This window comes from Melanerpes formicivorus, unplaced genomic scaffold, assembly GCF_026170545.1.
Source record: "Melanerpes formicivorus ecotype bairdi unplaced genomic scaffold, bMelFor1.0.p_v2 SCAF_4, whole genome shotgun sequence".
NCBI lineage: Eukaryota > Metazoa > Chordata > Aves > Piciformes > Picidae > Melanerpes > Melanerpes formicivorus.
In genome coordinates, this window is record NW_027142356.1 from 37,260,788 (window position 1) to 37,285,020 (window position 24,233).

The 24,233-nt window shown below is 46.6% G+C and overlaps 1 protein-coding gene across 9 annotated transcripts in view; it reads right to left on the reverse strand.

Moving 5' to 3' along the window:
- The window catches only part of FRYL (FRY like transcription coactivator), a 214,671-nt gene that overhangs the window by 137,638 nt on the left and 52,800 nt on the right, over nucleotides 1-24,233 (reverse strand). The window contains exon 1 of one of the 9 annotated variants that reach the window (XM_068137656.1): nucleotides 24,045-24,064. The exons of the other annotated variants lie outside the window; for them this stretch is intronic. The gene's annotated coding sequence lies outside the window, so the exon portion shown is untranslated. Of the gene's footprint in view, nucleotides 1-24,044; nucleotides 24,065-24,233 lie in introns of those variants that run through there. 9 annotated transcript variants of the gene reach the window in all.

Here is a 24,233-nt window from a genome sequence, read left to right on the forward strand (position 1 = left end):
TGGAAGGCAGCTCTAAGATCCTCCTCACAGCCCTCTCCTCTTCAGGCTGAACACCCCCAGCTCCCTCAGCCTATCCTCCTAGCAGAGTTGTTGCAGCCCTTGGATCATCTTTGTGGCCTCCTCTGGGTGTTTGCTTTATGTTACACACACCTACTGATCGGTGACATCACCAATATAAGCACAGTGGTTGAAACTGAAATCAGTCCAAATTCATTGGAATCTACCTGACCAAGAAAACAACAGCAAAACATTTTTGTCTATACTTCTCAGGTGTTATTGTGGATACACAGCTCCTGAGGAGCAAACATCCTCTCACTTTCAATGCAGACTACAGGACTAACCCCTCCAGCGCCACGAGGGACAGCACTCTCTCTTTTCTCTCTGTGTTGGCAGTCTACAGTGCATTATCCCTGGGAAATGTTTCACACATAGCAAGGCTCCATATATCAAATCACACTACATGAACAGGAAAAGAACTATTGCCTCATTAACAAACCACATGAACTAAACAACCCAGACTGCAAAGTCCTACTCTCTTTCACTGATTTTTTTTTTGGTGAATTTGATGAAGGGAACTAAGTAACCAGCAGCAGGAGCTGGTACTTTGGTTGTGCATTTGTGAAAGACCCCATTAATAAGATGAATGGATTTGCCCACCTGTGAAGATGTCACAGGCTTAGAACAGGTTTAGTTGAGTGTAATGTTTGTAGAGCCATGTCCAGCCTTTCAGTGAGAGGAAGTTGTATGTGCATTGACAACTTCCCCTCCCAGCCTCAACTGGCACTTAGATTTTACTTCTGCAGCAGAAAGACTTCCCTACAGACATTCAGACTAAGGAGCACCATAGATGTTTCTGTTATATTTTAGACAAGCTCTGGAACAAAGAAATAGGAATGAATACTGCATCAATAAAAAGAAGATAAACTTACTTCAACAAAATGGCCAAAATGTAAAGGATGCCCTGGGAGGGCATATGGAGAGGAAGGTTTTCTGCTTGTACTGTGGGAACTGGCACTATGACAGGTGAGCTTCCATATGGACTAGACTAGACTAGACCAGGCTGGAAGAGACCTTCAAGATCATCGTGTCCAATCTATCATCCAACACCACCTAATCAACTAAACCATGCAACCAAGCACCCTGTCAAGTCTCCTCCTGAACACCTCCAGTGATGGTGACTCCACCACCTCCCCAGGCAGCCCATTCCAGTGGGCAATCACTCTCTCTGTGTAAAACTTCCTCCTAACCTCCAGCCTAAACCTTCCCTGGCACAGCCTGAGACTGTGTCCTCTTGTTCTGGTGCTGGTTGCCTGGGAGAAGAGACCAACCACCTGGCAACAACATCCCTTAAGGTAGTTGTAGAGAGCAATTTTGCCTGAAATCAGATACAAGAGAAGAGAGAAACTGGGCTAAGAATTTCCCCAGGTAAATCATAGAATCAACAAGGCTGGAAAAGACCTCAAGGATCATCAAGTCCAACCTGTCACCCAACACCTCATGACTACTAAAGCATGGCTCCAAGTGCACATCCAATCCCCTACTGAACACCTCCAGGGATGGTGACTCCACCACCTCCCTGGGCAGCACATTTCAACAGCTAACAATTCTCTCTGTGAAGAATTTCCTCCTTACCTCCAGCCTAAACTTCCCCCTGCACAGCTTGAGACTGTGTCCTCTTGTTCTGGTGCTGCTTGCCTGGGAGAAGAGACCAATCCCCACCTGGCTACAATCTCCCTTTAGGTAGTTGTAGACAGCAATGAGGTTTCCCCTGAGCCTCTTCTTCTCCAGGCTAAATAAACCCAGCTCCCTCAGCCTGTGCTCACAGCAGAGCTGCTCCAGCCCTTGGATCATCTTTGCATCCCTCCTCTGGACTCACTCCAACAGCTCTGTGTCCTTCTCATGCTGGGGACACCAGAACTGGAGGCAGTATTTGAGGTGGGGTCTCACAAGAGCAGAGTGAATCATAGAATTGTAAGGGTTGAGAGGACCTCAAGGATAGTCTAGCTCCAACCCCTCTCTTGAACAGTTAGCATGAGATGACAGTGCAGATGACAGACAGTCCCATCTGTGGCACAAGTAACTACTTTTGCAAACAAGACATTTAAAATATACAACAAAACAAATCACTAAGTTGCATTTCAGACCACTTTGACAGATTTACATGTAAAAAATATCCTGCATAACCTAACAGCTAAGGGCATAACTGGGAAATGCTGGCTGAAATCACTGCAAGCGTCTGAGTGCCCTCAAAGAGGCATGAGCCAATGGATTGTTCCTGATTCAGTGCCACAGGAAACAGAACTCTGCCCAAATTGGCATTAAAACAGCAAATAAGCACAGCTACCTCAGAAACATCCCAGAGCTGGGGCCAGTGTTGGACTCCTCAGCACAGCTGCAGTGGGGCCAGAGGAGGCCACAGCAATGCTGGGAGGGCTGGAAGCCCTCTGCTGGGAGGCCAGGCTGAGAGAGTTGGGCTAGCTGAGCCTGGAGAAGAGAAGCCTTAAGGGAGAATATCCTTATTGATGATCTGGAGGAGTGGATTGAGTCTATCATCAGTAAATTTGCAGATGACAGCAAGCTGGGGGCAGGAGTTGATCTGTTGGAGGGTAGGAGAACTCTGCAGAAGGACCTTGCCAGGCTGGACAGATGGGCAGAGCCCAAGGGCAGGAGACTGAACACATCCAAGTGCCAGGTTCTGCACATTGGCCACAACAACCCCAGGCAGTGCTACAGGCTGGGGACAGAGTACTGGCTGACAGGGGTGCTTGGTGCCATGGGTTAGTTGTTTAGGTGGGTTGGATTGGTTGATGGGTTGGACACGATGATCTTGAAGGTCTCTTCCAACCTGGTCTGGTCTATTCTATTCTATTCTATTCTAGGTTAAAAGTAAACTCATTATATGAGAGCCACTTTAGAGAGCCTTCCATGGCAGGCCTTGCATGAAGGTTATAATCAGGCAGGAACAAAATAAAGTACAATAAAGAAATTAAGAAACAATTGTGACTGCACAAGATGCCCAAAGCATGCACACTGGAAAACAAGGTGATTAGGCACAGAAACTGGAGGGGGAAGAGGAAATCAGTTTGAACTCAATTGTCTCAAGTCCTGTCCAGTCATTCCTGATTGTGGCATGACACCAGGAAATCCTGACCATTAAAATGTCAGACCATTAAAAAGATGCAGTTGATGTAAGTTCTTTTCTGGAGCAACTGCCAGCACAGAAAACCTCTTTGGAGAAACCATTTTAATTAAGAATATTCTTTTGGAATTCACAGAAAACTTCACCTAGACAGAAAATGTATTTAACAGCCTACTCCCAAACTGCTGATATAGTTAACAGGCTTTGCTTCACTGTCAGAAAGCTCTTCTCATGCAAGATCAGCTTAAAGGAATGTAAAGGATACATTTATTTCATCTGTCCATAATCCAGGGCACAATCCAGCACACAGGGAAGCAGGACAATGGCAAGAATGCAAAGGTTCAGGACTGTAAGTTAAACTCTTAATGGCAGTTTTCCTACTGTCCTCAAGTTTTACACAACTGTGGCTTTCAAGTCAATTGAAAGCTGTAGCTACAAGAGAGCAAGTTAAGCGTGTCCAGAGAAGGGCAACAAAGTTGGTGAGGGGCTTGGAACACAGCCCTGTGAGGAGAGGCTGAGGGAGCTGGGGCTGCTTAGCCTGGAGAAGAGGAGGCTCAGGGGAGACCTTCTTGCTCTCTACAGCTACCTAAAGGGAGGTTGTAGCCACGTGGGGGTTGGTCTCTTCTCCCAAGCAACCAGCACCAGAACAAGAGGACACAGTCTCAGGCTGTGCCAGGGAAGGTTTAGGCTGGAGGTTAGGAAGAAGTTCTATACAGAGAGAGTGATTGCCCATTGGAATGGGCTGCCTGGGGAGGAGGTGGAGTCACCATCACTGGAGGTGTTCAGGAGGAGACTTGATGGGGTGCTTGGTTGCATGGGTTAGTTGATTGGGTGGTGTTGGATGATAGGTTGGACATGATGATCTGGAAGGTCTCTTCCAACCTGGTCCAGTCCATTCCATTCCATTCCATTCCGTTCCATTCCATTCTAATCTATTCTATTTCTATTCTCTTCTCATTAATTCCTTTCCCTACCATGATGTTAAGCTTCTCTAGCATGTCAAGTCATACCTTCAGTGATGATGCAACCCACAGAAGCAATTCTATTCCAGTATGATTCAGTTGAAGAAGGGGAGAAAGCTTACACTACTAATCTTAAGGAGCAAGAGCTGATGCTTATTTTGCACTTTATTTTTTTAACTAATCATTACCTAAAATTATTGCTGCAAGAGGAGCAAAGATGGCAGCTTCCTTCTGAATGTGGAGGGCATGGATAGAATAGCATAACTTGGCTTGTTGTGTTAGTCCACAGGATGTTAGGGGTTGGAAGGGACCCAAAGAGATCCTCAAATCCAACCCCCCTGCCAGAGCAGGACCAGACAATCCAGCTCAGGTCACAGAGGAACACATCCATTGCCCCTTGTCCTATCACAGGGCACAAGAGCAGAGCCTGTCCCTTCCCTCCTGACCCCCAGCCCTCAGACATTTAGAAACATTTATTAAATCCCCTCTCAGCCTTCTCTTCTCCAGCCTGAACAGCCCCAGGTCCCTCAGCCTCTCCTCACAGGGCAGTGCTCCAGTCCCCTAACCATCCTTGCAGCCCTCCACTGGACCCTCTCCAGCAGATCCCTGACCCTCTTAAACTGGGCAGCCCAAAACTGAATGCAGTACTCAAGATGTGGTGTCACCTCCTGCCCTTATGGAAGTGTCAAGCAAGCCACCACAAAGCCTGAGCTAGTGATATTCCCTGGCTTTCCAGGGGACCTATAAGCTCAGCCTCATCACCACAGCAGTCATGGCTATCATGCTTTTAGATACTACCATGCATTCATATAAAAGCCAAGAGGCCCTAACCTGTGAAAGCACCACACATCTTTCCTTCAGTTCTAACTGCTGGAACCAGGAGGACAACTGGAAGGAGCTGAGCTCAGATGTCTTACTTGCCTGGCATCAATTCCAATGATCTGTGCCATCGATTTTATCTCTAAACACAAACAATTACACAATTACAGCTTCCTCTGACGCTGGACAAGCTCAGAATGCTGACACCATCCTGTGGCTCTCTGCCTGGCTGCAGCATTCACCCTAACCCTGTCAATGATGACCCCAAACTACAGTATCCATTTGAGCCTAGCAGGTATGCACAATCCCATCACCTGGGTCAGTGTTTTGCAGCATGCCATTAGCAGCCTCTTGGTTTGTGTGGCTCTTCTGAAGGTGTTTCCACATAAGCAAATTTAAGCTTGCTCAGGGCAGTTTGGTTTCTCTCCATTTCCTCTCCCAGCTGATGAGAGGCTGCTGGGAGAGCCACAGAACGATGTTCAGCTCAAGTGACAGGTAAGCCTGTGGCAAACTTGCGTGCACACTTTCCCCCTGCTTAGAACGGAAAGTGTGCCCTGCTCAGCCACGGGGGTGGAAGAAGAGGGGCACAGAACACAACATCTACAGTTAACAGAACTTCACTTCTCTCTTTCTGGGTTGTCAAATTAAGGGCTGCACCAGGCTGATGCTCTGACTCCTGTGTCAAATGTGAGCTAACCAAGGCTATAAAATTGTATCAGTGCTTGCCTAAGTGATGGTAAAAGCACAAGGAAGGTAAAGGCTCAGATGGGAAGATAGGCTGGTCAAGCCTGGGGACTACAAGAGTAGGAAGAGAATGAAAAAGAGAATTATATTTGATAGCATTCATTCCAGATTTCCATTTACTCTTCTGGCAAGCTAAGGAAGTTAAGAAATGATGACAGAGAACTTACTCTGAATAACTCCAAGACTCTGTTTTATGGTATGCAAATTACACGAAGAGAAAGAAAAGCACAAAGTAAACCTTTCAGAATGAACACCTAAAAACCCTCCAACTGCAAGGATGCAGCAAAGGCATACACTGACACATGGGCTGCACAGACAATTCTAACACTGGCCACTGCAAGTGACAAGGTTCCCTTTCAATACATTAACAAATGCAACCACACCACACACACCCCAAACCCAGCAGCCAAGCCGAAGCGGCCATAAATGCCTTCTCTCATCTTTCCTAATCCACATTTCTCTGGAAAAACAAAACTCCCATGTTTGGTTTGCAGAATTAAAGACACAAAAAAAACCTACTGGGGGGGGTGGGGGGGGTGGGGAAATAATCAAAATGCTCAACAAATTTCCATTTGATATTTCCAGTGTCAGAAGCCAGCAGCTCGCCTCACTGAGCACAGCCCAAGGATAAACCCTCACACACTGCCTCCTTATGCTCTTCTGGGGAGAAGAGGACAATTCCAGCTCCCTGCAGAAAGAGGAAAAGACTTTCCCTCATTATCCTCATTATGCTCATTATCCTCAATTATCCTCATTAATGTCAAACTGATACCTTTCCTGAATAAATGCAAAAAAACCACCCCAAAATAATAATAATGAATACTGTCAGCTCTGCTGTAAAAAGCTATTTTGGAACAGGACTCTGCAGCATCAATTATGAAGTAACCAATGACTTCAAATCATGTACCATTAGGAATAAAAACAAGCTCAAAAATTATCTGTAAAGAAGGCACATGAATTTCTTTGAATAGGGAGATTCTTTGGACAGCCATAAACACTTCAATATATATTTGGATTTCTTTGGCCATTCTTTGAATAGCCATAGCAACATATTCATACTTGGTGGTGAATGGTGCCACAGCCAGCTGGCGGCCAGGCACCAGTGCTGTGCCCCAAGGATCACTGCTGGGCCCTGTGCTCTTTAACTTCTTCATTGATGATCTGGATGAGGGCATTGAGTCCATCAGCAGTAAATTTGCTGACAACACCAAGCTGGGGGCAGGAGTTGATCTGCTGGAGGGTAGAGAGGCTCTGCAGAGGGACCTCAACAGGCAGGACAGATGGGCAGAGGCCAAGGGCAGGAGATTGAACACATCCAAGTGCCAGGTTCTGCACATTGGCCACAACAACCCCATGCAGTGCTACAGGCTGGGGTCAGAGTGGCTGGAGAGTAGCCAGGCAGAGAGGGACCTGGGGTACTGGTCAATGGTAGGCTGAACATGAGTCTGCAGTGTGCCTAGGCAGCCAAGAGGGCCAATGGCATCCTGGCCTGCATCAAGAACAGCGTGGCCAGCAGGATCAGGGAGGTCATTCTGCCCCTGGACACTGCACTGGTTAGGCCACACCTCGAGTCATGTGTCCAGTTCTGGGCTCCTCAGTTTAGGAAGGAGGCTGACTTGCTGGAACGAGTCCAGAGAAGGGCAATGAAGTTGGTGAGGGGCTTGGAACACAGCCCTGTGAGGAGAGGCTGAGGGAGCTGGGGTTGCTTAGCCTGGAGAAGAAGAGACTCAGGGGTGACCTTATTGCTCTTTACAACTACCTGAAAGGAGGCTGTAGACAGGTGGATGTTGGTCTCTTCTCCCAGGCAACCAGCACCAGAACAAGAGGACACAGGCTCAGGCTGTGCCAGAGGAGGTTCAGGTTGGATGTTAGGAAGAAGTTCTATACAGAGAGAGTGATTGCCCATTGGAATGGGCTGCCTGGGGAGGTGGTGGAGTCACCATCATTGGAGGTGTTCAGGAGGAGACTTGATGGGGTGGCTTGGTGCCATGGGTTAGTTGTTTAGGTGGGTTGGATTGGTTGATGGGTTGGATGTGATGATCTTGAAGGTCTCTTCCAACCTGGTTTATTATTCTATTGTATTTCAGATGAAAAATATTCCTACAAGTTAAAGCTCAAAAACATTGCACTAGCCTGGACTGAGGCCATTTGCAGACCATCACCACCTCTTTGGAAGGAACTGCCTGGTGAAGCAGTCAGAAATGCTGCAGCAGTATGGTTAGAAACAGTGTTAAGATTGTTAAATGTTAAGATATACACAAGAGCCCTGGAATATGCTCAAAGCAGACAAAAATCAGGGTTAGAATAAGTCTCAGGCACTAAGTATCAATTTCAGGAAAGAACAAGTGTTCTGTGCTGATTCTGCCAGTTTTGCCCAGTAATCCTCCATCTGAATGCACCAGCTTAAAAGGGAAGTAAACCTCTGCAGGCTAACTCAATCTGTCACATTTCACACAAACAAGGTGAGGAGGGAATTAAGTAAATAAAGGAACAAAATTAGCATTTTGCAGAAGCAGATTCTTACAGCCAGACTGCTGAGGAGCCAAAACAAAGCAGCCAAACTTGGTATCTTCTTTTCACATCAAGACAGCTACCTAAATTTAAGTGAGAAAACCCCAAACTAACAGCAAGAAAAAAACCACAACCAACCAGCTCAGGAATAAGTATTCCAAACTTTATTCACAAACCTTCAACTCTTTGGCAGGGGAATTGGCCTAGCCACACCAACCCCATGCAGTGCTACAGGCTGGGGTCAGAGTGGCTGGAGAGCAGCCAGGCAGAAAGGGACCTGGGGGTACTGGTTGATGGTAGGCTGAACATGAGCCTGCAGTGTGCCCAGGCAGCCAGGAGGGCCAATGGCATCCTGGCCTGCATCAGGAACAGTGTGGCCAGCAGGAGCAGGGAGGTCATTCTGCCCTGGACTCAGCACTGGTAAGGCCACACCTTGAGTCCTGTGTCCAGTTCTGGGCTCCTCAGTTTAAGAAAGACTTTCAGTTGCTGGAACATGTCCAGAGAAGGGCAACAAAGCTGGGGAGGGGTCTGGAGCACAGCCCTGTGAGGAGAGGCTGAGGGAGCTGGGGTTGCTTAGCCTGGAGAAGAGGAGGCTCAGGGGAGACCTCATTGCTGTCTACAACTACCTGAAGGGAGGCTGTAGCCAGGTGGGGGTTGGTCCCTTCAGGCAACCAGTACCAGAACAAGAGGACACAGTCCCAAGCTGTGCCAGGGGAGGTTTAGGCTGGATGTTAGGAAGAAATTCTTCCCAGCAAGAGAGATTGGCCATTGGGATGTGCTGCCCAGGGAGGTGGTGGAGTCACCATCCCTGGAAGTGTTTAAAATGAGCCTGGCTGAGGCACTTGGTGCCATGGTTTAGTTGATTAGATGGTGTTGGGTGATAGGTTGGACTTGATGATCTCAAAGGTCTTTTCCAGCCTGCTTGATTCTGTGATCTCTGTGTGTGTTTTTCTGTGCTCTTTGAGGGGGTTTGGAATCACTACTTGGAGATATTCAAAGTGAGGCACAAGAAGCATCTGGGCAACCTGACCCAGTGGAGGATGTTCCTGTTGACTGCAGGGGGGCTGGATTAGATGACCTTTGGAGCTCCCTTCCAACCAAGATCATTCTATGACACTGATTTGAGAAAAGGAGGAGAGAGTCACCATCCCTGGAGGTGTTCAAGAGGGGACTGGATGTGGCACTTGGTGCCACAGTTTAGTCATGAGGTCTGTGGTGACAGGTTGGACTTGAAGGTCTCTTCTAACCTTGGTGATTCTGTGATTCTGAGACAGTCTGAAATTTGCATGAAGTTTATCAAACTTCACTAGCTACAGTTTTTCAATTAGAAAATGTCCCTGCTCACTGCAGAGGGGGGTGGATTAGATGACCTTTGGAGGTCCCTTCCACCACAGAGCACTCCATGATTCTATGAACCAGCCAACCAACCAACCAAATCAAACAACCTAAGCATATCTGAACATATTCCCTGAAGAAAAGTTTTCTGCCCTGCCCTGAGAAGATCTGCTCTTCTGAAAGCTCAGCTCTGATTGGTGTCACTTCCCAGTACATCAAACCAAAGAGTTAAGACATAGGAGGGGTTGATTCTTTCTCAGCTAGAGCATACCTTTCCTTCTGATGGCACACACATCTTACAAGGTGGCTGCATATCCTCTGATTTTAAATCAGGTGTAGCTGTTTGTTTTTCTGTTTACCACTGTACTTACAAGACACATCCTTTCAATCAGCAAACTCTACAGAAAACCAGCAGTGTCAGCTGCTGAGCTGCTGATGGCCTGAGATGCCTACTTTCATTTTGGTTTCTTGGGGAAAAGCTTCAGTGGATGTGAAAACTCACAGAAGATTCAGGCTTGTTCACTAGCTTGCTTATCCACATTTATTTTGCTTCTGTGCTTACTGTGGCAACTGTATTTGAAATCTCTCCTCAGCACATTTTAGAGCATAAGGCAGTGCTGAGTTGATGTGAAGCCTCAGTTAACAATATGTTTTTGTAAGTAAGCACGAGACACTTGTATTTCCAACCAGGCCTCCCAGAGGAACTGCTCTATGCTACCTGCAAATGAAAGTAAACTAAAACTAAACTCCCTAGAGAATCCCCCAGGGATCACTGCTGGGCCCCATGCTCTTTAACATCCTCATTGATGATCTGGATGAGGGCATTGAGTCCATCAGCAGTAAATTTGCTGACGACACCAAGCTGGGGGCAGGAGTTGATCTGCTGGAGGGTAGAGAGGCTCTGCAGAGAGACCTCGACAGGCTGGACAGATGGGCAGAGGCCAAGGGCAGGAGATTGAACACATCCAAGTGCCAGGTGCTGCACATTGGCCACAACAACCCCATGCAGTGCTACAGGCTGGGGGCAGATTGGCTGAGAGCAGCCAGGCAGAGAGGGACCTGGGGGTACTGGTCGATGGTAGGCTGAACATGAGCCTGCAGTGTGCCCAGGCAGCCAGGAGGGCCAATGGCATCCTGGCCTGCATCAGGAACAGTGTGGCCAGCAGGAGCAGTGAGGTCATTCTGTCCCTGTACACTGCACTGGTTAGGCCACACCTCGAGTCCTGTGTCCAGTTCTGGGCTCCTCAATTTAGGAAGGAGGTTGACTTGCTGGAAGAGCAATGAAGTTGGTGAGGGGCTTGGAACACAGCCCTGTGAGGAGAGGCTGAGGGAGCTGGGGTTGCTTAGCTTGGAGAAGAGAAGACTCAGGGGTGACCTTATTGCTGTCTACAACTACCTTAAAGGAGGTTGTAGACAGGCAGAGGTTGGTCTCTTCTCCCAGGCACCCAGCACCAGAACAAGAGGACACAGGCTCAGGCTGCGCCAGGGGAGGTTCAGGCTGGAGGTCAGGAGGAAGTTTTACACAGAGAGAGTGATTGCTCATTGGGATGTGCTGCCCAGGGAAGTGGGGGAGTTGCCATCACTGGAGGTGTTCAGGAGGAGACTTGACAGGGTGCTTCGTTGCATGGGTTAATTGATTAGGTGGTGTTGGATGATAGGCTGGACATGATGATCTTGAAGGTCTCTTCCAACCTGGTTTATTCTATTCTATTAAGACACAGCACAGCCTTCAGGGCTTTGAGTCTTCAGAGAAAGTGCAAGGGCACAACACAAATCTGGCCAAAAAGAATCTCAGGTAGTATGCAGGCACAGCCAGCACTCAAACTGGACCTCCCTAAGAGGACAATACCAAGTGCCACGCAGTGCTATTCTTAGCCACCATAAACACACTGAGCTTTCAGAGTTACCAGCTTTTTTGTCAGACTATTCAGATCTGAAATAAAAATAGGCTATCATATGCTTGTCCATGGCACTCTGAAATAAATGGCTAAATTGCTCATTTACAAGATTTAAGCTGCATGTGCTGCAAGTCAATGCAAAAAGAAAAGGCTTTTTTTCTCCCACCTTCCTCAACTCTCACTTTAAGTTTAAATCTAAAGCCTCATTTCCTTCAGAAGGCAGTGTGCTTTCTCCATGAGAACAACCTTTATCTGGTTTCAGTACATTCTCCTAAGCTCTTAAAAGCACTGCAGAGCACTGCAACTGAGAGGCTTAGACTAGCATGAATGGGAAGGTCTGGCTGTGGAGGCAGCAGGGGACATACTATTACCAAAACTGTTTTTTACAGGTTGCCCAACTACTCCCACTCAGCTTGGAAAACCTGAGCTTGGTCTAGTCAAGGTTTTGGACCTCAAGCTTCCTCAGTGTGTCAAACTTACATAAGCAAAATCTGTATGTATCCTCCAAACCCATGACCTCATTCTACAGTAAAAAATAAACACAGGTGAGATTATCAACTGAACAGGAGCAGAGTAGGGAAGTAGTCTGTCCATGTTGGGACTCTGCAGTGACTACAGAGCTCAGTTGAAGGTTAGGGCCTCCAAACAGGGAACACTCTGGACCTGATACCTGGAAGAAGACCAAATGCAAACCATGAAACAGTAATGAGTTCTGGCCTCTGCTGAGTTCTGCTCTCAGCCATGACCTAGAAAGCTGAGTTTCACATCCAGAGCTCATCATCTTTTCACTGATGACATGGTATTGAAGTTCACATGGTCACATATGGACCCTAAAGCACAGAGCTGTTTTAATTGCACTGTAAAAGCCTACTTCCCTTCTGACTTGACTGTAAGTTTGCTAGACCCACAGAACAAGAAGATTATGGTTTTCTTCCTCTGCAGATGGAGAACAGGGTGCAGTCTAACCATCCACAGCCACAACTCAAGGGGAGGGGCAGTGCTTAAGCTCCAGAAACGTGTTAACAAAAGCAGCTGCACTTGGCAAGAAGCACAAGGCATGAAAAGAGGGGAAAATCAAGAGAAATCTATCCCTTTTTTACCTAACTGTAGATACTGATGAAAACTTCTGACTTTTCATGAGGCTCTGCACATGCAACCATCTGCAAGTTAGCAGGGTTAGAAATATCCTGTCCCTTTCTCACAAGACACAGGCAGGCACACACCAGGTAAGGCAGAGGCAAAGCACACACCAACAGTGCCATTAACTCATAAGGTTAACTCAGGCCTAGCCTACAGCTCCTGGTAGCAGCCAACAGGAATGGAAGACTGAGGCTCTTGAGAATTAAAACCCTGCAGGGAAAATTCTGGCCAGACAGCATAGCTTCTGCACTTTCACAGGTCTCTGTCAACCCTCCCAGTCCCCAAACTGCTAAAACTACCCAAAATTCGCAATCACTTTTTGGCAGTCAGTCTTCATAACCTCAGTCTTAAAGCTGCAAATATAAAGCAAACCCAAACAATTCCCCAGGACCTGACACCATTTTTCTCAGCACCATTAATGTAAATGGTCTTAGCAGAAGTAAGGAAGCACAGAAGAGATATGAAGCATCGAGAAAGGATTACAAAAGGCAAGAATATATCTAATAAACCAGTATCTAAACTACAATTAACTGAGGAATCAATACTTCCTCACTTCAGATCTTCAGAATAAGCACTGCACACAAGCGCTTTTTATTCTGAAAACCTGCATCTCCAGGCCCCATCCCAGGAGATTTTCAAGGTGAGGTTGAGAGGGCTCTGGGTAACCTATCTAGTGAAGGATGTCCCTGCTGACTGCAGAAGGGGTTGGACTGAATGACCTTAAAGGTCCCTTCCAAGCCAAACCATTCGATGAGTCTATGATCCCCAGGAAGAAACCAGCAGTTTGGCACAGTGACATTTTTGTGAGGTTCAACTTCAGCTCAATGTGCCTTCAAAAAGTTTCCCTGCCCAGTAGCAGTGTCATTCACATCCTTCACAATATTTTAGAGAGTGAAATCCTACAGGCTTGCTTTCAAAACCACAGAACCAATGTCTGCACCCTGCCCAGGCCCCTCCGAGGCCCTGTCCTGCCCTCCTCTCCCCTCCTCAATTAAACAAGTGATGTCCTTGTTTCCCTTATGCTCTCCAAGATGAGCACTCCAGCTTTCCACTTACAATAACCCCTTCAGGGATGATGTGGCCATAGAAGATAGGCACAAACTGTAACTTAGAAATAAATGCCTACAAATTATCCAAACAATCCTTTGAACAGTGCTGCAGAGGGAAACTGCTGCTCACCTCTCACCACCTTTGTGAAACCTGCTTTTGCTCACATAGCTTTGCCTACCATGACTCTTTCAGAAGGAGTGTTAGACTTCTACTTTCTTTCCTGTGGAGGATTAATTACAGCTTGAAGCATCCTTTCCAGGGTTTTAACAAAATGATTTAAGAGGAAACCTTGCAAAAGACTCCAAAATCTTTTTCATCCATGCACTTCTGCTAGAGTATTTCTAAGTTTTAGGTTCCTCCTTCCTCTTTCCCTGTCCTGTTAATTTCTGAAGAGAGAGGTTGAAGGGCAGTGACCCCCTGCAAGCAGAACAATGCATGACTCCACCTTAACATCCCCTGACACTCATGGATTTCTGGCCCCAGGGTCTCAAACAGCCATCTAAATAAAAAGAACCTTCCAACTTCTCAGCCAAATCTCAGTACAACTTGCTTAGCTTCCCCCTTCCCTTGCACTGCTGTCAGAAGAATGAAATGTCAGTTGCCAGCCACTCTATTTTTTTTTCTCAGGACAAGACCTCATTTGTAGCTGAAAGAACAGTCAAAATCTGGTATTCTTTGGCCCAACTGCCATGTCCTGCTGACACTGGGCACAAACAAGATGTTAGAGAGAAAAAGGAGGCAGGTTTCTACTGGGATGTCAGACATTCGGTTTTCTAAGCCTAACTAAGAGCCACTGAGTTGTTGCTGGCCAGTGACCCTGGCACACCAGCACCCTTTCCCAAACACCACAGGTCCCAGCCTGAAGATCTCAAGCTCCAGTTCAGCAGCCAGAAGAAAGAGAGCAAACAGGGTTGATAAAAAAAGAAGCAAAAGGAAGAAAATCAAGAATTTTGAATGTATCAAGAGAAGTGTGGCCAGCAGGGCAAGGGAGGTGATCCTCCCCCTCTGCTCAGCTCTGCTGAGACCCCACCTGGAGTACTGCCTCCAGTTCTGGAGGCCCTATTACAAGAGGGATCTGGAGGTGCTGGAAGGTGTCCAGAGAAGGGCCACAAGGATGAGCAGAGGGCTGGAGCACCTCTCCTATGAGGACAGACTGAGGGAGTTGGGGCTGTTCAGTCTGCAGAAGAGAAGGCTCCCAGGTGACCTCATTGTGGCCTTCCAGTATCTGAAGGGGGCTACAGGAAGGCTGGGGAGGGACTGCTCAGGATCTCAGGTAGTGATAGGACTAGGGGGAATGGAATGAAGCTGGAGGTGGGGAGATTCAGGCTGGATGTGAGGAGGAAGTTCTTCCCCATGAGAGTGGTGAAGCTCTGGAATGGGTTGTCCAGGGAGGTGGTTGAGGCCCTGTCCCTGGAGGTGTTTAAGCCCAGGCTGGATGAGGCTCTGGCCAGCCTGATCTAGTGTGGGGTGTCCCTGCCCATGGCAGGGGGGTTGGAACTAGATGATCCTTGTGGTCCCTTCCAACCCTGACTGGTACTATGATACTATGATACTAATTCCTAAGGCTTGGTAGTAGCCCTGTGAACAACTCTTCCCAAAATCCATTAATTAGTTAGCACTGATTTGCAAGGGTTTAAGGCATTCATTCACACACCTTTGCAGAGCAGTGTTCTGGTCTGCAGCAACTGCCCACAAAGGGAACTTCAAAAAGTAGAGTTGAAAACATCCCCAAACCACATGCCAGCTGTGCCCAATGGGCACAGCCAGAGGAGTCAGTCATACCTCCCATGCTATGCTTTCCCAAGATCCCTTTGAGAAATTAATTGCTTCCAGAGCTTGAACTAATTCTGTAGCAAGGAAGCTATAAATACAAACTTATTAAGTAGAAAGTTTTATTTAAGAAGCTGGAGGGTTTTTTTTAAACTCTTTAAGTTGTCTTGGTTCTGAGGCTATGTAAATCTGCAGAAGTCTTCTCTCTCCCCTTTGGATTTTCAAATTCTTGATTAAGAGCAGAGTGAGACAAGGTAGAGTGAGGAAAACCAATTTATCTGCCTGCTTTCTACTACTGTTTTGCAAGTATTATATATTCATTATTAGTATTTATTCTGCACTGAGTAGAGGCTGTCTGACACATACTGCTTTTTTTTGTTTCTTCTAAGTACCTACTTAGGGCATTGAGTCTAAAATTGAATTAAAACAATCAAAGAGTCATAAGCCATGTAATTCTAATTGCAGCTTGTCAACCTATTATACAAATCATATTCCAGTAAACTCCCCTGAAATGTCTCACAGGAAGTAGTTTCTGTCAGATCTAGCAAGATCTTTCAGGGCCCCTGTTTGATTTAGAAAGGACTTTTGCTCTTGAAATTCACTCTGTAAGTGCACTCTACCTAACAAAACTTAAAAACTCCCTTTGACAGTCACCATTGCTCTTAGTAGACTGAGACAAATGGGACTGTTTACACTGGAGAAGAGAAGGCTGAGAGTGGATCTTATTAAAGCCTACAAATATCTGAGAGATGGGTGTTGAGAGGAAGGGGCCAGGCTCTTTTCAGTGGCACCTGGTAATAGGACAAGGAATAATGGAGGTAAGCTAGGACACATGAAGCTCCACTTCGGCACGAGGAGAAACTTCACTGTCAGGGTGACAGAGCACTGGAGCAGGCTGCAGAGAGGTTGTGAAGTTGTCTTCTCTGGAGCCTTTCACCTGGATGCATTCCTGTGTGGACTGCCCTATGTGATCCTGCTCTGTCAGGGGGGTTGGACCCAATGACCTCTAGAGGTCCCTTCCAACGCCTATGAATCTATGAATCTATGAATCTATGAATGAGGAAGAGTTCTTCTTTCTATGCAGGGGAAAAACCTGTAACCACATGCAAACAGGATGTAATACAGCAAACAACAGTTTTGCTCCACAGTGTTCTCAAGTTGGCAGTCACCTTTCTAAATAAATCCTGTTTTGTCAGTGATCCCTTACCAGCTATTAAATCTCTGGTGTCTGAACCTTTCCCCTTCAAACACAAAAGCACCAGAGCTAGAGGTTTAAAGAAAAAAAACAATCAGCAGAAACAGGGTATTTGATATGGGTTGCTGCAATTGGTTTATCTGGAGCTTTCCTGAAGTCCATGCATAGCATGCAGTTTATGCTAGCCACAGCAGCTGACAGAGTGGTTTGCATTTGGGGCACTTTCTCCTTTCAACAGCAGTCTCTTCTGCAATTGGAATCATAACAGAATCTAGTTATGGGTCTAGCAAAAAGGATATTGTTCTATCAGAAAGAACACCCCAAAGGAAAGCTCATTCTGGTATATCTCTGATAAATAATGTGTATCCCAATACCTAATGTATTTATTACAACGCAGGCTTCTCCTCTAAGCATGAGTGAGAAGCCCCACACAGGACAACCTGGGGAAAAAAAATTCTCCACCTTCCCAAGAAGATTTCTGCTGATGCAAGGATCCAAAGCAGCTCACTGAAAGGATGAGCAAGTACCTGCAGTTGGCAGGTGAAAAGGTGACAAGGCTGCCCTGCTGGGGGCAAAGCTACCACTTTTAGCAAGTGGGACCGAGTTCAGCCACCTTATGAAACTTCCCCTGCCTTGATCCTGCTTACCTGACCCACATCTAATGGAACAGGACTGAAAAAGTTTGACAGCTTCAGAACTTCCACTTATATGTAGAGATTATTCTTCAGCTTCAGGCTGGTACCTTGGTCTGACTTGTTTGAATGATCTACTTAGAGTCTAGTTGTCTACTTCTACTCCACATCCATTTGTGGGCCTTGTTATTTCAACTCTACCCTGAAAGAAAAGAAAACTAAAAACCTATCTCCTCTGTACATAGAAGATTTTACTACAAAGTATGTAGGCAAACACATCATATCATAGAATGGTTTGGCTTGGAAGGGACCTCTAAATGTCAGCTAGTCCAACCCCCTCTGCAGACCACTAGATCAGGTTCCCCAGAGCCCTGTCAAGCCTCATCTTGAATACCTGATGGATATATCAGTAAATGCAGTGACTCATAGAGTAGAATAGAATAGAATAGAATAGAATAGAATAGAATAGAATAGAATAGACCAGACCAGACCAGACCAGGTTGGAAGAGACCTTCAAGATCGTGTCCAACCCTTCAACCAATCCAACCCACCTAATCAACTAACCCTAGGCACCAAGCACCCCATCAAGTCTCCTCCTGAACACCTCCAGTGATGGTGACTCCACCACCTCCCCAGGCAGCCCATTCCAATGGGCAATCACTCTCTCTGTATGGAACTTCTTCCTAACCTCCAGCCTAAACTTCCCCTGGCGCAGCCTGAAACTGTGTCCTCTTGTTCTGGTGCTGGCTGCCTAGGAGAAGAGGCCAACATCCACCTGTCTACAACCTCCCTTCAGGCAGTTCTAGAGAGCAATAAGGTCACCCCTGAGTCTCCTCCTCTCCAGGCTAAGCAGCCCCAGCTCCATCAGCCTCTCCTCATAGGGCTTGTGTTCCGAACCCCTCACCAACTTTGTTGCCCTATGTGCCCCAAGATGTACTGCTCAAGTGGTCATCCCTGAAGCTCACCAAGTTCACCAACAGGAACTAATGTGGAGCTTACACTCCAACATCCTTTTTAAAAAATGATAATTAAAAACCAAAACAAAACACATTTGACATTCACATTCTATTAGGTCACTAACTACTGACAAAAACTTGCTTTTCCCATGCCAACTGGCACGCTGTAGGGAAGCCATCAGAAGCAGTACATCCCTCTACAGCAAACAAACTTGTTCCAGCAGCACAGGGATCTGCAAACATTTACTCTCGAGGTATACTTATACATTACCCTCAAAGCCAAAAGAGGGGGAATTTGAAGCTTGCCCACAGAATCACAGCATCACAGAAACATTCAGGTTGGAAAAGACCCTCAGGATCACTAAGTCCAACCAATAATCTTACTCGAGAAGGTTCACCCCTGAACCATATCCTCAAAAACCACATCCAAACACCCCCAGGGCTGGTGACATAACCACCTCCCTGGGCAGCACATTCCAATGCCTGACCACTCCTGCCCTGAAAAAATGGTTCCTACTGTCCAATCTAAACCTAGCCAGTGGCAGCTGGAGGCCATTCCCTCTTGTTCTATCTCTAATTACCTGTGAGAAGAGACCAGCATCAACCTCTCTACAACCTCCTTTCAGGTAGTTGTAGAGAGCAATGAGGTCTCCCCTCAGCCTCCTCTTTTTCAAGCTGAACAGGGCCAGCTTCAAGGTTAAGAAATGTGGATTCCTCTTTCCTTTAAGGATTTCACTTTTCAGGATGGCAAAACCATTTTGGAAGACCACAAAGAAAGATTGGTATGTTCTCTGCAGATAGTCTACTGTGTTGTTTTGAGACAGCTACCAACCCTCATGGTCTTCTGAAGTCAAGGTTACAATTTGCAAAGCATCCTATAGAAGGACTGAGCACATGATTGTTTGGGATGGTTAATGGTAGAGAAATAAAGTTACCACCCTACTTAATATTGTACTTATTTTCATGACCATTAGTGCTTAAAATAGCACCAAAAATGGTATCTCATGAAAATTACGTTTCTCTTGATTTTTAAGTAGCACCAATTTTGCCACTGGAACATAAAACTGCTATTGAAAGATGTCTGCAAGGTCTCTAGAGCACTGTACTGCTACTGATAAATACTACCCCACAGGACAGTTTGAGGAAGGGTAACCACAAAACATTTCAGATCAATTTTTTCCCCCCTTAGGTTTTCTGTTTCTTTGCAGTTTCACACTTGCTGGGACAACAAGGTGAATTGTATCATACAATAACAATTCCTAAATGATGAACAAACTGTGCTTTTATTACTTCACACACAGCCCTCCTCACTCCATCTCCTCCCAAAGAACAAGACAGGCAACAGAACATTTGTTCTGCAGTGGTTGATACGTTCCTTTTTCACATGAGCTCCTACCATGGCACTGTGAAGTGATCTCACCTGCCTTATTGAAATTACACTTCCAGCGCTGTCATCAAACAAAAAGCCACAGGATAAATTTGTTCACTCCTGCATTATCAGAGCAGAACCTCTCTCGAGAGCCAAAGGTTGCTTTTTGGTTGGTAAAGAAGGAAGTCACCTTCAGACAAGCTAATCCTATGGGGAGGCAAGCAGTTCCTCAACTCCAAGTGCTTTTTCCATTCATGTAACAAACGATTCAGAAGTTTCTGCCAGGCAGCTCCCCAGTTTGCACATGCTTGTCAGCACCTGGCAGCCACAGCTCCAATAATTCACTTCCTTTTAAAATTATTCCATTTCTGCCTGATTTTGTAACACACTTTCAAAGCACAGGCAGGTAGAGCTCACTTTCCTGCCATGACTTTGTTCCCAGGCTCACAAGTCTTAAGTAACTTTGAAAATCACTGTCACAAACACTTTCCAGAAGCGGCCAAGGGCAACGACCAGCAGCCTCATTCTCCTACCCAGTATGAGCTCCTGAAATACATGCATGCCTTCTGAGCAGGGCAACGTGAAAACATCTTGTGAATCAGCCCTCAGAGTGATTTACCAGAAGAAGGCAGAGACAAGTTCAAGGCCAGAGAAGCACCCACAGGATAGGTGTGCCCTCCCGTTTACCAGACACACCACAACTGCAGCACAGCAACAGAAAGCTGTATGTTTGCTCCTGGAAAGACAACAGACACAGTTTTGGTTGGTTTTGTGGCTGTTGTTGGGTTTTGTTGCTGGGTTTGTGTTTTCTTTTAGATTTTTCAGTTATTATCTGAATATAATTATTTATTTCTGTTCTGGCCAAGATTATTCTTGCAGTAAGTAACAGAGACACAGAAAAGCTTCTAAGAAAGCAGTTATGTGTTGCTCTCAGGTTTACTGGAAAGCAGTGGCTCCTGTCTGGGCTATGAGCCCCAGAAATACATGCACAGGTTTCATAAAAACATAGGTTGTATTGTACAGAAAGGTATTCAGCACATAATGGTTTTAATCCTAAAAAGCATTGTGTTTGGGTTTTGAACCCATATATTGCATTACTAAAAGCAATTCTCATGGCATCCAGACCTCCTAAACCTTAAGCAAAGAGCAAGTCTGAGAGCTTTCAGACACCAATCGACATAAGAAACAATATTTTTTCCTACAGAACCCAAAACCTCAGAATAATGTTAAACAGCCCATGTATTCAAACTGCAATGGACTAAACAGAACCCATCATTTAGAACAGAATAGAATTAACAAGGTTGGAAAAGACCTCAGAGATCATCAAGTCCAAACTATCACCCAACACCATCTAATCAACTAAACCATGGCACCAAGTGCCTCAGCCAGGCTCTTCCTAAACACCTCCAGGGATGGTGACTCCACCACCTCCCTGGGCAGCACATTCCAATGGCCAATCTCTCTTGCTGGGAAGAATTTCTTCCTAACATCCAGCCTGAACCTCCCCTGGCACAGCTTGAGACTGCGTCCTCTTGTTCTGGTACTGGGTGCCTGGCAGAAGGGACCAACCCCCACCTGGCTACAACCTCCCTTCAGGGAGTTGTAGAGAACAAGAAGGCCTCTCCTGAGCCTCCTCTTCTCCAGGCTAAGCAACCCCAGCTCCCTCAGCCTCTCCTCACAGGGCTTATGTTCCAGACCCCTCCCCAGCTTTGTTGCCCTTCTCTGGACACCTTCCAGCAGCTCAACATATTTCCTAAATGGAAGGGCCCAGAACTGGACACAGGACTCAAGGTGTGGCCTAACCAGTGCTGAGTCCAGGGACAGAATGACTTCCCTGCTCCTGCTGGCCATGTTATTCCTGATGCCATTGGCCTTCTTGGCCATCTGGCCACACTGCAGGCTCATGTTCAGCCTACTATCAACCAGTATCCCCAGGTCCCTTTCTGCCTGGCCACTCCCCAGCCACCCTGACCCCAGCCTGTAGCACTGCATTAAGAACATGGTTATGTTATCACAACTGAGAGTCCTCAAACACTGTGGAGCCAAGTAACCTGAAGAGAAGCCAGCATAAAACCTCCACTACATCCACAACTACCCTGAGCAAGTAATTCTTAAGCAGGAAGGTCCTCACTTCACTGTTGGAGCAAAAGAACATTCCTGACTCCGTTTAAAAAGAAGTAATGCCTAAAATTGTTGGCAGAGGCTGTATTCTGAAACTAGGCCATATGAATGTCACTTCATTGTTGTTACTGAAAGAAAAAAGATCAACTACAATAAAACCTTAGCAAGCACTGCAACAACATTATGCCAGCTAAGCAAGCCCTTAACCAGACCCATGGAGCTTTGCTGCCTTCCTGTTCCGTACTTAAAGCCTCTCTACAGATGCTGGTTTTTACGTACATGGAGATGCACGCACGCACTTCCCCTCCTCTGCTGACATCCTCCAGCACCCAAAATTCTGAAAGGATCATATAAACCATAAAAAGTTGCATTTGCATATTAAAAACAATAATCATGAAAGCCCAGGAAAACCTTTCTCAAGGGATTCAGCACACGAACACTGACTGAATTTCCAAACATACTCCACACAGCCACTGTGCCATTCCTTGCTCTGCACATACTGCACCACTCGACTGGGAAACGTTTCAGGAGAAAAGCAACTGGCTTGTCCACTTCAGCTGAATTCACTGAGCTACCCCTGTGAACTGCAATACTTACAGCCAGAACAGGCTGCGTGGAGAGGTTTGCTCCTGGCTGGAGCGCAGAGTGGAAAGCCATCAGAATGCGACTCTCGCAGGCTCCCGGAGCAGACATGCAGCTATGCTGTCATCATGGCCATTCTCACACATGGAGGAAGGGCAAGCGTGGGGGAAAGTGCAAGAAACCCCAGCTAGCTAACCAGTGTGCAGGGAAAATTTATTTGCTGGTGGAAGACCCAAGTGCCACTTCCTGACGAAAGAGTCGGGAAGATCTTCCTCCACTGTGCTTACATAACAGAGGACATAAAGGAGAAAACCCAGCAGCATGTAGAATTCTGCTCTTCTCGGATACCAGGTTTTACTATTATTGCTCTCTATCTTGTTACAGATAAGAGTTATCTCATCTAGATTCTACAATCATCTCCTTATCTATACAGCAAAGGTTTCTCTAGTTGGAGACTGAATTTACTGCAACTGAATGTATCCTCTGGTTTGATTTGGAAACAATACCCATTAATAAAATCAGCTCGGAGGACTTTTCATCATTTTCAGTGGACACTTTCAGCTTCTACTCAAAAACATTAGAAAACCTCTTCTGGTTGTCTTTATTTCAATAAGAACATTATCAGGTACAGATACTAGGTATAATGTGGAACAGATACAGTTAATCTGCAAGACACAAACTGAATGAAGTGAAAGGCAAAACCGGCAAGGAAACCTGTTCTGAAATACTCGTTGCTTTTATGTAGCAGCCACAAGTCTAGAAGTTAGTGCTCCAAAGCACGGATTACAGCACTTAGTGCAAAACAAAAGCAAGCAGCTATTAGGACAAACCAAGTACCTGCATACTTCCCTAGCACTGATTAACAAACACACTGTACAATAAATAACTTGCTCCCAGTTCCTTTAATTAAAACCATCAGGTGAAACAAACAGGGCTGTATCAGGGCAAAAATCCAAAAGGAGTTATTTTGATGAGGTGTTTGAGCGACTGCAAACTGTGCATCCCAAACTGTGCACCTCCAACAGCAATCAACAAAACCTAGCTTCGAGCCAAAATACCAAACACCTCCTACTTTTGACTTTAATTTTTACAGATAGGAGAAACTCAGGATGTGTGAAATAAGTGACGTAGAATGACGTCACCTTTGTCATCTCCTGGCACCCTGTCAGTGAGCTGCTGTGCTTACAGCAGCAGAGCCTGCACGCAGGGCACGGCAGCTCCCAACCCCAGACCCCGCATTGAAGCTTGTGTGGTGGGGTGAGCTGAGGACAGACTGGTTCTCTTCAGCACCGGCAGCATCCTTGCCTTCTTTGCTGGTTCAATTAAGACAAGAAATTCTAGCAAAAACTCTAGACCCAGGCCATCGAAAAGTCAAAGAGGGCACACTTGCAGGGATAACAATGGCTTTGAGGCACAAAAACAACGCCTCCTGGAAAATATTCAGGGTGACCATGACTGTTTCGCTTCAAGGGAGCATTCAGAGCTTGACAGAATCAAGCCACAGTGCCGGCATCTGATAACTCTGCAGAGAGAGGAGCATCTACTTGTCACCTCTCTCCGACAGCCAAGGGTGCAAAGAACTTCAGCAGTTCTGCAGCCCAGGAGAATGATCATCTGTGCATTTTCACCAGGACAACTAGGAAGCAGGGAGCACACTTTGCTCGCCTCTCGCAGCGGCTAAGCCCACGTTGCCCCAGCAGGCAGGACCGCTCCAACCCCGCGTTTAAAGTGGAATTTTGCAGCGCAGCATTGCAAAGCCCCCAGAATAAATCAACCCGTGCCTGAGGCCGGGGCTCTGCCGCCAGCCCGCCGCACACTCACCGCCGCTGCTGCTCCACGATTTCAGCAGAGACTTGATGTTAATTTCGAAGAAGAGGGAATCCTGTAGGCTCAGCATGGTGCCGGGGCGACGGCGGGACCGCCAGCGCCAGCGGGTCCGGCACCGGCAGGAGCAGCGCGACGGCGCCCGCGCCGCTGCCGCGCGGCCTCCCGGTGACGCAGGGCCCGGGG